Raw genomic sequence first — 13,546 nt, 5'->3', positions numbered from 1 at the left:
AGTACCGCCCGCATGTATTGCCAAGACACCATGTCGAATACCTTCTGGGCATCGAGGGTGACCGCTACTGCCTTGGCATCAGGATCAATTCTGGACAGGACATTAAACAGCCAGCGAATGTTGAGGGACGTCGACCGGCCAGGGACGAAACCAATCTGGTCAGGGTGTACTAAGTGAGTCATTATGGGAAGGAATCTATTTGCAATGATTTTGGCGAAGATTTTTGTGTCCGTGTTAATTAGAGATAGGGGTCTATAGGACCCGCATTCGTCCAGTGGTTTACCCGGCTTGGGGAGGACGGTTATGAGGGCTTCGCGCAGGGACTGTGTCACAAGTCTCTCCCCTTCTCACCTGTTTCTGTTGTGTACTTGCAACCTTCTGGGATTTCTTCTTCTTTACGGTCCAGGATTTGTATAGACCCGAACGCCGATCTTCGGCGTCCAGCGTGAGAGTAGTGGTTCAGTTTCTGGGAGCGTTCAATAAGTCCAGGGTAATTCCAGGAAGTAATTAAGGCACGCTCGGAGGCAGGGAGGACCGTGAATCAAGCGTGGATGGTTTTCCAGGAGATTGGGGAGGAAAGGGAACAGGAGGGAATTCAAGGGACTGGGAACAAGGAATCAGGCGAGAGCCCCGATCGAACTCCGGCTAAGCACGTCCGACTACAGGTAGCGGTAGCGTTGAGATGCGCAGAGCCACGGGGGCGTGTCTCTTTTGTAGGATGCGCAGCGTGGAATGCATAGACTGATCCGGAGCATTCTGTTCCGGGCGGCCATGTTGGAAGGATAACTGCAAGCAATCCCCTGCGAGTCAGGGACCAGGAGGTCCAGAAAGGACATAGACGACGGTTCATGACAGACTGGGGCAAGGTGGCCAGCCTGAGCGACTCATTACAGACTTCGAGGAGCCTGGGTGCTAGGATAGCAATGTGTTCCAGATAAAACTCTGAGGTGAGCCCATCTGGGCTGGGGGCTTTACCCCTCGTGAGGCCCTAGATGGCAGCTGTGATTTCATCAAGGGTGATTGGGGCATCCAGCTGATCCCTAGTGGCACGAGAGAGGAGGGTCATGGGGATTTGATCCAGAAGGAGGTCCGTATCCTGTGTGCTGTGCTCCTGCAGGGGGGCATACAGAGTTGTGTAAAATTCGGTGAATGTCTCGAGGATGCGTTGGTGAAACCAGTTCTGGGTGCCCCCGGCGTCCCTGATACAGTCTATGCGGGTTCTTCCCCCTTCTGCGCAGACCAGTCTGGACAGGGTTCTCCCTCGCCTCTCACCCTCACCGTATCTTTGCGCCGCCAAGGGGCAGGCATAGTATTGTACCTCCCTTTGGGCGTGGGCCTCGAAGGACTCCAGTTCCGACCTTATGTGCCAGTATGAACGGGGAGGGGGCATTGATTTAGTCCCTCTCAAGTTCTTTAAGCTTTATCTCAGAACGCTGCAGGTTATTTTTAATGTCTTTGAGGACCCCGGCCTCCCTGGAGATACACATCCCTCTAATGAAGACCTTGAACGCCTCCCACCGAACCGCATCAGATGTATCATGTCTTATATTGCATTCAAAGAAGGTGTTAATGTCAGCCAGAATATCGGCTTTGAAAACATCCCTCAGAGCCTCAGACTTGAAGCGCCAGGCGGAACGGGGAGTCCAGCCTTGCCCCAACCGGATCCACAGCGTTACTGGGGAATGATCCGAAAGTGTGCGTGGTAGTAGTTGTGTGTCTGTTGTCCTACCCACCACCTCGCTCGATATGAGAAAGAGGTCAATTCTCGATAGGCTATCGTGCACCGATGAATAGAAGGAATACTCTCCGAGGAGTGGATGAAGGGCCCTCCACAAATCAATGAGGCCCAGTGCGGCAGTGTGTGTATGGAGACAGTTGGCTGCACGTGAAGTGGCTCTGTGAGAAGTGCCGGATCTGTCCAGCTCATTTTTCAGAATTAGGTTCATGCCCCCCCCCCAATAGGATTGGGACTCCAATGTATCTCAGAAGTATGGTGATGACTTCATCCAAGAAACCTGGGGAGTCGCAGTTTGGGGCATATGTGTTCACAAGGCGGCATTCCATGTTTTCAAGAAAGCAATGAAGAATCACATATCTATCCTCTGGGTCTGAATGACTAGTGCGTAATGAGAATTGGACTGATTTATGGACCAAGGTGAGCACACCCCTAGACTGTGTTGAATATTTTGTATAGTACCTATCCGGGCCCCAGGCCGGAGCTAGACATGTTGCTAGGCACACTATGTCGTGTGTTTCTTGAAGGAGGAGTATTTTGATTCCATGCCGCTGGGCATTCGCAGTTATCCTGCGGGTTTTAGTATAATTACTCAGCTCACGGACGTTCCATGTCATGAGACTCAGGGACATAGTGCAGTATCAAGGAACATCCCTGCAGCCATATTTATTGCCATTCAATACCCTGCACACAGCCTCAGTGAAACCACACCATCTTGCCACCATTGCCCCTACACTCATGCCATTTTCAATTAAACAACCTCTTAAACAACCCCCAACTTTACCACCCCCCTCCCTCACTGCCCACCCCTATCAGCAGTGTAGTATACCCCACCCAGAACAGAGGTGCCAGAGTGCCATGTCCAACCTGGCAGCTCCAGCAAATTTGCCCAACAGGGGCGAAACTGAGAACAAACCAAAAATACTGGTATTGCAATTGCAGCGGGGGTCGCCACTGCCGTGTACCCAATTTAGCAAGTAGTGCAGCGCGAGAAGCACCTCTAGGGCAGCAACAGCATTTCAATGCACTATGTTCCAGTGTAAGCATAATGACGGATAGTAGCAGACGAGGAGAAATATGGTTGCCATCAGTATGTTGGAAGTGTAGGACACCTCAGTCATTGTCCCTCAGGTCCTCTGCAGGAGCTCTCAGTGGGATTTGTGATTCAATGAATTTCACTGCTTCATCCGGAACCATGAAAAAGTATAGCTTATTATGGTAGGTGAATTTCAGGCGCGCCGGAAATAACATTGCATATTCGATTTTCCTTTCCGAAGCATTTTCTTCACCCCATTGAACTGTCTGCGCTCCGCCTGGACCCCCACAGAAAAGTCTGGGAAAATTCTAATAATTTGCGAATCCATTCTCAATTCGCCCTTCTCACGTGCAAGGCGCAGTATATGGTCTCTGTCTCTATAGCTAAGGACATTCACTATTATTGGCCTGGGGAAGTCACCCGGCTTGGGTCAGGGAGCCAGTGAGCGATGCGCCCGCTCAATTGTGAAGAATGGTGAGAGCGGAGGGTCGCCGAGGAGATCTTTGAGGAGGGTCTCGACCGCCATACGATGCTTGAGTGCGGCCTCGGGAACCCCCACAATGCGGATGTTATTTTTGCATGATCTCGACTCTAGATCGTCACACTTGGCCTTGACACTCTTCATGTCAAGCACCAGCTCTGTCACAGTGTTTTGGAGGGCGAGTACACTATCCTCGTTTGCCCCGATTCTGGTTTCAGCCTCCGTAATACTGGTGCCATGTTGATCTAACTTCGACCTGAGTGAAACCGTTTGCGTTTATATCATCTAGCTTCTCATGGAAGGAGGCAAAATTCTTTGCCATGGACTCCATCATTGCCGCCAGATTGGGTTTGGGGGGTCCAATGGAGTTTCCATGTCGACGTTGTTCGAGGGGGTGGCAGCCTGCTCCGCCCTGGGTGTCGGTTTGGTAAACTTGTCTATGGCCCCCAGCCTTGGCTGCCCCGCGAGACCTGTTGGACATCCCGAGGGTAGGTGGTATTGCATGCAGATGTAGGCAGACGCTGTTTGTGCAGTCTGGAGAACGGGTCTGGTGGGCCCCTAGTGGAGCAGTGTGAGATGGCGTGAGAAGCGGGCACAGTCTAGGCGACCGAGAGTGCCGGCGCACCCATTGGTGAAACTTGTCTTAGAGTGGCCCAGCGGGGGCCCATGCGGGAAGCCATAAGGTTGGGGGCAGGGCCCTGCGCCAAGCACCCCGGATCAGCAGGAGACCGCAGAGGTGCCCCGTCTCCTAGCGCAGCAGAAGGAGGGCCCAGGATCAGGATGAGCTAAGAGGAGGGCAGAGTGGGCCTCAGGTACCAGGTTCGAGCAGACAGAGGCACGCGGGGCGAGGGGCCAGGGCGTGAGGTCCGGGACGGAGCCCTCCTCAGGCTGGTGATGTCACAGTACGAGTGATGGTAGGTGCGCACTCGCAGCCCGCAGCAGCGCCAGGGGGAAACCCCCTCCTGAGGATATGGCTGTTGCCTGCCTGGATATCTTCAAAATGTGAGCCGCAGTGTATAATAGATGGCCCGCCGTAGGTCGCAGGCTGCGCTGTATGGTTGGTTGGAGCAAGGGGCCCCGGCAATGGGGCCTGCAGTGTATGCCGGAGGTGTAGGGCCCCTGATGTGGCGCTGGCAGCCAGGCATAGGGACCGGAGGCTGCGTGTACAGTTAATAGGGGCCCTGCAGCTGTGATGATCCGGCGGCCCCCCAGCTCCTCACCTGTAGTCCCAAGGAGTCTGGATGGCGTGCAGGAAGGGCCTCACTGCAGAACGCAGGCATCCACCCAGGAAGACCAGCCCCGGCGCCCCCGACAGCACGGCCGCGGCCCCCCACCGCCAGCCGCTTACGATGACAGCCAAGGCCACGCAGGGGGGCGCTGGGAGCCGGCGCCAGGCGGGGGATCACCCACGATGATCAGCAGCAGGCGGAGCGCGAGCCCAGCCCTCCGCCACAGAGGGAATGCGGCCCGGCAGCCCGTGGAGGCCCCCAGGGTGGAGGAAGAAGGGGAGGTCCGCCACAGGCACCGTGACAGGGCTCGACGCGGAGGGGGTGGAGAGCAGCACTCCCAGGCAGCCGCACAGCAGGCACCAGGAGCCCAGATGAGGCACGGTCCAGGGCAGGCCCCGCGCGGCCCAGAGGTCAGGGCGCCACAACCCGGCCCCAGTCCTCCGATTTCTGCTGAAATTGAATGGGGATGTAGCTCAACACCAGCGCTACCCTTAGCACGTATTTTCACTGCAGGATTATATGTCGTATATGTATAGGACTTATATGTCGCCGCCGATGCAATCCAATGAGAGTTTTCTAGGCACGGAGCTCCATGGCTAAGCAGCCATTTTGTAGGCTGCTCAACAGCACCCCCCGTTTTTATGTCTTTTAGACCCCTCCCCCCCCCATCTACACTTGTCAATATTTACAGTCCATGACCCATGTATACAGGGTTTGGAAGAAAATACTACGCCTTTGGAAACTTGACCCAAGACCTGGGTTGCCCTAAAGTGAGGACACAGATTTGTCTACCGCAGGTAAGATTTGGATAGTCGCGGATAAGTTAAATCATGGAGACACAAATGTTTGGTACGATATGAGATGGATTTCAGTCTTTCTTGTCATTTTTCTAGAAAACTCTAAGAGGAAGCAGGTTGATGTTTCCCAAATAGGAAATCACCTACGACAACCATTTGAGGTTAAAAAAAGGCTGTGGGATACAAACCCAAATAGCCTACAAGGTATCTAAACTATATAGCCTGCCGAACCCCTTGGGAATCGGGGTATGTTTTGAGATCTAGTTAAAACGATCTTTTCTCAGTAATCAGTACTAAAGAAAAGTCTCTATTTGAATAGGGTTCCACGTAAAGGTTCTGAAGAAAGAATTTGGAAACAGCAAATAGTTTTTAAAACATCAAACACAAGACAACGTTTTCCCCTGATGAACGTCCAGCATTCAGTTGTGTATAAGGACAGAAACTTGTACAAGTAGGGTTTTTGCTGTGTGCTGTGTATAGCAAGATAGGTTATTAGACCCTATTGGAAGGAAAAAAGGCCCCAGTGTGAAGAATCACACAGAGGATCATTGTCTATACTATGCGAACAAGAACTATGTTTAGTGTTTCCACTTGTGTTGTTTATGGGTTTTATGTAATGTGATCATTTTATGATTGTTTAAAATATTTTGGAATAATAAAATTTGTAATTTTTTTATGTATGAGAATAAAAACGCAATTAATTATGATTGCTTTGTGGTCCCCAGTCTTGTAGAGACACATTTTACTTAGACATTCTTTTTGTAAAAACAGATGTTTATACCCATGTAGTAAGGAGGTTGTGATTCCTAAACGTGGTTTTCGCCGTGTGACAATAGTGCCCTATTTTGTGACCTGCTCCTTTTGATGACTTCACTAGTATTGTCCAGGTAATTGAGATATATCCTGGGGTTAGAGGAAGTGGGCAAAGTGAATTCCTTGACCTGATTGTGCTTTCTTTTACTTTCAGCCTGGTGTTCTAGGCGGTAGTCCTCCACCCTTTTAGCTCAATCACCTGGCCAATACAGTGCACATTTATTCTTGTTGGCTGGAGGATTGGGAGTAAGGCTCTTTTGCTCCACCTGGGTTTTAGTACAAGTCATTTAATTCCTAAATCAGAAATGTTGAAACTTTAGAAGGCCCAGCCGGTCAAGTGGCACAGCGAGTAGAGCGCTCGCTTTGACATCAGTGCAGAGCCTGCGAACGCAGGTTCGAAACCCGGCAGCGCCAAACTCAGCGTTTCATCCTTCCGAGGTCGATAAATGAGCACCACACACCGTGGGTAATAATAAGCAGCGCTCAGATACCTGAGGGTTCGTAGCGCTATATAAATGCCAAATTATTATTATTATTATTATAATTATAATATTTGTATGTAGAGGGGGCGGGGGCTAAGATTAGCAAAGCAGCTTTACTGGCTGGATATTATTAGGCAGCACAGTTACTTATTCTTGGTGAATGGTGTAGGTTGGAGTCAGAGAAGCAATGAATGGTTGAGGATGGGCCTGGCAGTGGGCGACAACCTGTGGCATTGGGTCTGGTTACCTAAGCCGAGTAGGCCGCTTTCTCTCTATATAAACCAAGTTATGAGAACTAAGTTAAAGGTCTGTGGTGAGGTAGCAAATAAACCAGGGCTAACAACCTTTCCAAACGCCAGTTCACTCTGATTCACCAAAATGGCGACTTCGGCAGAGCCAGGGAATGAACCACCTTTCCCAACAGGAGGAGCAATAGAGGACGGCGCATTAGCACTGTGTTTATAAATGGTCAAATAAAATCTGTATGGGGTGCCAACAGATTTCTCGCTTAAAAAAATGACACAGGTACCAATACGTCCAACTCGGGCACTGGGTAATGAACCCAAGAGTCAGACAGGCAGCAAGACAATCTCGTTGGGCAGTGTGGTGACTGATAGGCTTTTTAGCAAAGGTAAATAAAGTGTTAACGTGTCAGGTGAGACTACAAGCCCTGAAAATGCTCGATTTGGAATGGGACGAGATCAGATTCCGGAGTACTCAATTAATTCTAAATGTCAGAAGGTTGTGTTCACCAGAAGACCAAAGCATAGTTGCCAACATGATCCATTCCACTCTGTAGGTACCTATCCAGTCAGTGTTTTTTCTCTGCACGGGTGGTTCTGCTTTTCCCCCCCATTATAAAACTCAGACTGCAAGTCCCAGAATACAAAGGAAAAAAAACACACAGACTGGATAAGCATCTACAGATTGGAATGGATAATGTTGATAACTGTGACAAAGCGTGGGAAATCCCTGCAATCCCTCTGGGAGGGGATGGTGGGGCAGCGGTTCACACCTCCTGGGACGATTTGTGCTTGTTATTTTTACCAAGTTACAATGAAGGGTGGGCAGGGGGGAAATGGAGTTGATATTTATGTAACAGTTATTAAGAATGTTTATGTGTATTGCAAGCGGCTCTATTTGAAACCAATAACAAGAATCTAACAACAAACAACATGAATAGGCGTTGGCCCATAGGACTGTGAAGTACCACAGATCAGGAGGTCATAAGCAGACATGGCTTACGCTTAGATCTCATCTGTCTCTAGATCCTAATGTAGACGCAGCATTGCGCACAACAGGCCAAACCGAACATGCTGGACTTTTAGTTCCAATAGTTCCTTGCAGGAATGCAAGTGCCACTTTAAGACTGCCACGTTACCAAGCCATAAGGCAGATGCTGAGAGGTGTCAGTAGTAGTCAAGCTCTGCAAATTCACATGTAGCATTATGAACGAGGGTTCTGATTAGCAGACACATTTGAAAGACAGAGCTACCTACACAATGTTTGTGATAAAAATCAAAGCAGCTAAGGCCATTTCCATTCCCACAGGTGGCATTCTGTCACAGATATAGTGTTATGTAATATCTACACCGTTAGGGGTGGATGTTGTTGCCTGGAGCGAATCATGGACAGGGTGTATAACCTCAGATGGGGTTATATGTATGTCAGGTTGTGTGCTGTGACTTCAGTGGGTACTGTTAAATTGCTGTGGGAGAAAAGCAGTGCCCATTACAGTGACCACAGATGGGCCCACATGTTTATCATGACTTTTGGGTGCTGTACGGGCAGATAGAACCACATTGTGTGGTGCTGTACCCTGAAATTGAGTTTAATGTACTCTCATGCAGTGCTTTAAGTGGGCTAGGGCGAGCCAAAGCCAATAACTAGCAGTTTCTGAGATGGGCTCCTGAGCCGGGGCCCTGCTAAGGCTCACCCAGAGCAGCCCCAGCCATGCCGACCTCTCAGGCAGCCGTTTAGCAGGTTGCATGGTTACATGGCTGCCTGCAGGTGCCAGCATTTCGGATTAAAAAAAAAGAAAAGGCATCGCCAAGATGCGTACATCACCGTGAAAGGTGCTGGAAGTTGGCCAGCCATGCAATGCACAAGAGCTTAACTTTCTCCAGGTTTCTGCTGTCTGCATGATTGGACACCAAAAAGGATGGTCCAAAGAACGAAAGCAAGAACTGCCCATGAGCATGGCTGCAAGTCCTTTGCGCCCTCAATGTTTTGTGAACCCGGGGTCGAAGGAGTGCTAGGCAAAACCTCCAGGAGGCTCCTGGGCACGCTGTAGCGTGTTTTGACCAATCTTGCTGGTGGGCAATGCAGGGGTGTAGAGGAGGACACAGAACACAACTGAACACCCCAAGGTCTTCTCTGAGGCTTCTGCGTCAATGCTTTCTTTAGGAAATACGGTGGAGAGTGCGCATAACAATTTCCCTTCCACTCGGGAATTTTCTTTTTTGAAAAAACATCCCTTTGATGAACGCCTAGTCAACCCCCGATAGCAGTACTTTCTGACACGTTCATTGTGTCCTCAGTGCCTGCCCCTCTCCGACCTCCAGTTGATTGTCTTTTCCCCCACCTTTTGTCACCCAACTGCATTTCCCCCCCTTCCATGCGCAGGACTGCATTACTATCCAGCAAGGTTTTCGCTTTATAAAAACCCTGTGCTTGCATACCTACTGCTCTAGAATTAGGTTTTGTCCTAGGGGAGGGCAGGAAAGGGACTGAACGTTACCCATATACCAAATGCATTATAAATGAGAGCACTTGGCTCTAAGTGACATGCATGGAGTGAGCACAACCAACCTCCCAGGGCTTTAAGTGGGTGGGAGCTAGACTGGGCAGATGAAACTAATTCTCCTGAGTTGTGCATGGGCTCCATCACTTAGGGTTGTGCCAGAAAATCATTGAGTGCACAGTCATTCACTGCCATCATGTGGCTAACGCTAGAAGTGCACTTGCTTTTGTTTCAGTTCATGTGGGAATTATTGGGGGTTTGCGGGAGGCGTTGAGGGGGCACAACACCTGCTGTTAGCCTCGATTAGCTGAAGGGACGGTAGATAAATGCATATGCAGTTCACTGCAGCAAACAGCACGGCGAAGACCCTGTGAAACTAGTTTTATAATGACAAGTGCACACAGACCATGAAGAAATCCAACCCACGACTACACACTCAACTCGAGAGAATGGAGTAATGAGGCTCAAGCCTCGGCATCCCCTAATTGCAGCTGATGGATACAATCTGTCAGCAAAAAGAAAAAAGCGTGCAGCAAACAGCATGGGACAGCAGGTGAGGATTTCACCCAGACATGTTAATGGATCCCCTTGTGACCCTGCTGTGTCCGCCCCAGACCAAAAGTCGATCTGTAAGCATTAGAAATGTGTTTTCATTTGTAATGTACTCTACCATAAAGTTCAATTTTGAAAGAAGTTGGACTACCTGTTCTAAAGAATAGTGATGATTTTTTTTGCAAAAAATGATCTTCACAGCAAGGAGACATTCTGAAGAAACTACGTTAACGCTTTTTCTTAAAAAAAAGAATCTGCAATGTTCCTTGTTAACTTGGCATTGCAATTTATTTAAAGAAACTACTTCAAAATAGATTAAGTTACAAAGTAAAACACATGTCTTAAACTGAAAACCACTGGTTGATTTCTGCAACTCAATACATATTTACCTTTCTGTGAGAATACAACGTGTATTCAGATCATGCCTAACCATAACATTCCTGGCTGTTTCAAGCATTGCAAGTTGATTGAGGCATAAGGCTCAGCATGCCCAGCTTATACCATATTGCATAGTGGATACAAACAAGACCACGCAGAGTGATACAAAAAAGCTGCTTGCCACCTGCACCCCTTAAAAGGTTAGCTGTTTGGGCTAGGCTGTCAGCGATTGGATGTACCTGGGTGGTTCTCCTGCTCCTGGATTCGCTAAATAATGGCCGGTCTCCACTAGAGACCACCTATCTGAGCTGAACCGGTACGTAAATGCCCTCCAGGGAAGCCTCCTGAAGTGGAACCCACTCGGAGGAGAAAACCCTTCCACGAGGTCTTGATGACAAGGAAGTCCAGATTCCGGAAGCAGGATGGATGACAAGTCAGGACGCCAGAATGGAAGCCGCTGAGGACAAGGATGCAGGACAAGTCTGGAGGCCAGGATATAAGCTGCTGAAGACCAGGATGGATGACCCAGGAATGGAAGCCGAACCGAGAAGGCAGGAAGAGCCAAGAACAAGTAACAAAACTGGAGAGAGGAAGGCACGAACAAGGAGAAACAGAACCAGATACAAGGCAGAAGCAGCAGAAGAACAGGAATATATCAGGGAGAGGAACGAGGAGCATCACCTGATTGTTACGACACACAGAGCGCCATGTTGCCGATACCTATGAAGGTGGCTCTAGACCTCGAAGTGGAAATGAGACAGATCTGTGGGCGACATGTTGGAATGGGCACAGCAACAGCCACCATGTTGGTTGCAGCACTGCTTGATCAGAGGAGTTATGTAGACATTCCCCATGATACAGGTTCCCCCGCCCCAACAGACCACCCTGTGCACTTTACCCCCTTAATAGAGCCACACCTCCATTTCTCATCCCACTTAAAGCACTGTATCTTCCTCCCCTCCACCTCTCCCGAACAGCAGACATACCTGATCTAATACAATAATCCCCACTTCTCCATTCTCATACACGCTCAACTCACTGCTGGCACTTTCCTGGTGTCCAGTTAAAGTACCGAATTCAAAAGGATTGAATGCCAAAGGTGAGAGTGTATTTTTTCGAAATACAATAGGGTGGAATAGTAATTTTTGAGAAACATTTTCGAATTTTTTTCGTGTATAAAAGTAATGAATTACACTTTATTGTGTTTCAATAATGAATTTATTATGGTATATATATTGTTTTTAATGCATTCTTTAATACAATATAATATATTTTGTTTATTGTAAAACATATTTCAAATATATAAAGTCATATAAACCTTATTTTTTCATTTTTCAAATATATATTTAATGCATTTGAACATTTGTTAAATAATTAAATATATTGAACTTTTTGTAACCTTGAAACAAAAGTATTACTTTTTTAACAGTAGATGGCGGTGTTGGTTTACTTTTAGTATATTTAAGTTTTGTTTATGTATTCTTTTTCGTTCAACGTGTGACGTCCTACGTTGCGTGGTTTGCCATTCTTCGTTCCTGGTCCTGTTGCTTTTTGTGTTTTAACTGTTTCCTGTTTTTGGTGACCTCATCTGGAGTACAGAAATGGTGGTTTTTGGTGAGTTTATTTTAATTTATTCTAGCATTTTAAATTGTATGCAGTGGCTTCTAAGTATTGCATTGCTTCCATTGTTTCAAAACTGTTTACTATGCTGTTTATTCTTTCCTCGTAGTCTGTATTTTCTTTTGTGTTTAGGGGTGTTTTCCATTGAAATTAATTGTGCTATTTTTATTTCTTGTGTGGTTTGTTCTGATTTAAGGTGGTTGATGAAGTGCCATAAATTCGGATTGTTTGTATTGAATTCTATGTTGATTTTCCTATGCCATCCTTCTTGTATGTTGTTGGTTCTTGGCCAGTTTTCTTTAATTGATTTGTGGCAATTCCATATTTTAATTTGGTATTTTGCTCTTCTTCTAGTGCCTTGTCGTGTTAGCTGGCCAATCCATGTATTTTCTAAATAGTCCATTAAATTACATAATTCCTCCTCATGATCGGTAAAGCACTGTGTTGAAATCAATGTCTCATAATACGTTATTACACCGTCCTCTCTCACAAATGCCAATGCATATATTTTCTTGATTTGATGTTGAAATTCACTGTCCTCTACGTCTTTTGTCCTCAGTCCTATTTTCTGTATTTTTTTCCACAATGATTGCCCGAAATGAAAAAAACAGCCTTGAATGTGAGTGTCCGGGTATATTTTTTCAAAAGCCTTCATTTGTCCTTGTTCAAAATCCATGATTATTGCCTTTAGTGATTTGTCTGGCAATGATTCTTTGATTATTGTATATATATATATCTGTACAGTTCCTCTGATTTCCCTGGCATTAATGCATAAATTAACGGTATAACTGTCCCATTGATTGTTCCGTGAATACTATAAAATTGATGAAATGGTGCTGGACATGATTTAAAAGTTGCATCTCCATGCCATATGGTTGAATCCCCAGGTGCGATAAATTAGTTAAAGTAGCAAAAATCAACATTTTCTCATTTTTTATATCCAATGTTTTCCACAAAAACTGTTCACCTTTGTCCGTTTTCTGTAATATTTCTGGCACATTTATGTTTACATATGTCTGTGGTGCCATCGGCAAGTTCTCCTTGTGGTGTTTCTGTCTGTTTACATTTCTTTTCATCAGCTTAGTGTTTGGCATTTGTGCGGCAACATGCAGTGACATTTTTTCATATGCTCTGTTTACAAGCGAGCTGGTCGCTTCATTTTTATTTTCATCCACATTTTTTTAAGTTCACTTACCAATTTTTTTATTAATATAGTTGTAGTGTCAGGCATATGATTATGCTCCCCTGTACATCTTATATTTTCATTTTCAGTTATTGCTCTTCCCATACACTGTCATTTTTTATATTCCATACACTTCCAGTAACTTGCTTCTTTCCGTATCGATTCTCTACTGTAGATATATCCTTCATGCACTAGCTGCGAACCTCCCATTTGTGATTTTATGTACTCCATATCGGTATCAATACGTATCTGTAAGAGTCAATTTTATAGATAATTATTAGTTGCTGACTGTAACGTGTGTAGGGGAGGGCTGGTCCAGGAGACCCCTCTCGCCTGCGTTTCTTCCCCAGGTGAGGGCTATGGCCCACTGGGCGTTCCCTCATGCCACCCGGGCCCAGGTGGTGGAAGGCTCACCCACTGGAGACATCGCCCACACGAATCGAATGCCTATATGTATTGATTACAACACAAATTTAGCTAGGCCCAAAAACCATTCT

The sequence above is a fragment of the Ambystoma mexicanum genome, chromosome 8 (assembly GCF_040938575.1).
Source record: "Ambystoma mexicanum isolate Mex_15411 chromosome 8, UKY_AmexF1_1, whole genome shotgun sequence".
Classification (NCBI taxonomy): domain Eukaryota; kingdom Metazoa; phylum Chordata; class Amphibia; order Caudata; family Ambystomatidae; genus Ambystoma; species Ambystoma mexicanum.
This window is presented reverse-complemented; position numbering follows the sequence as displayed.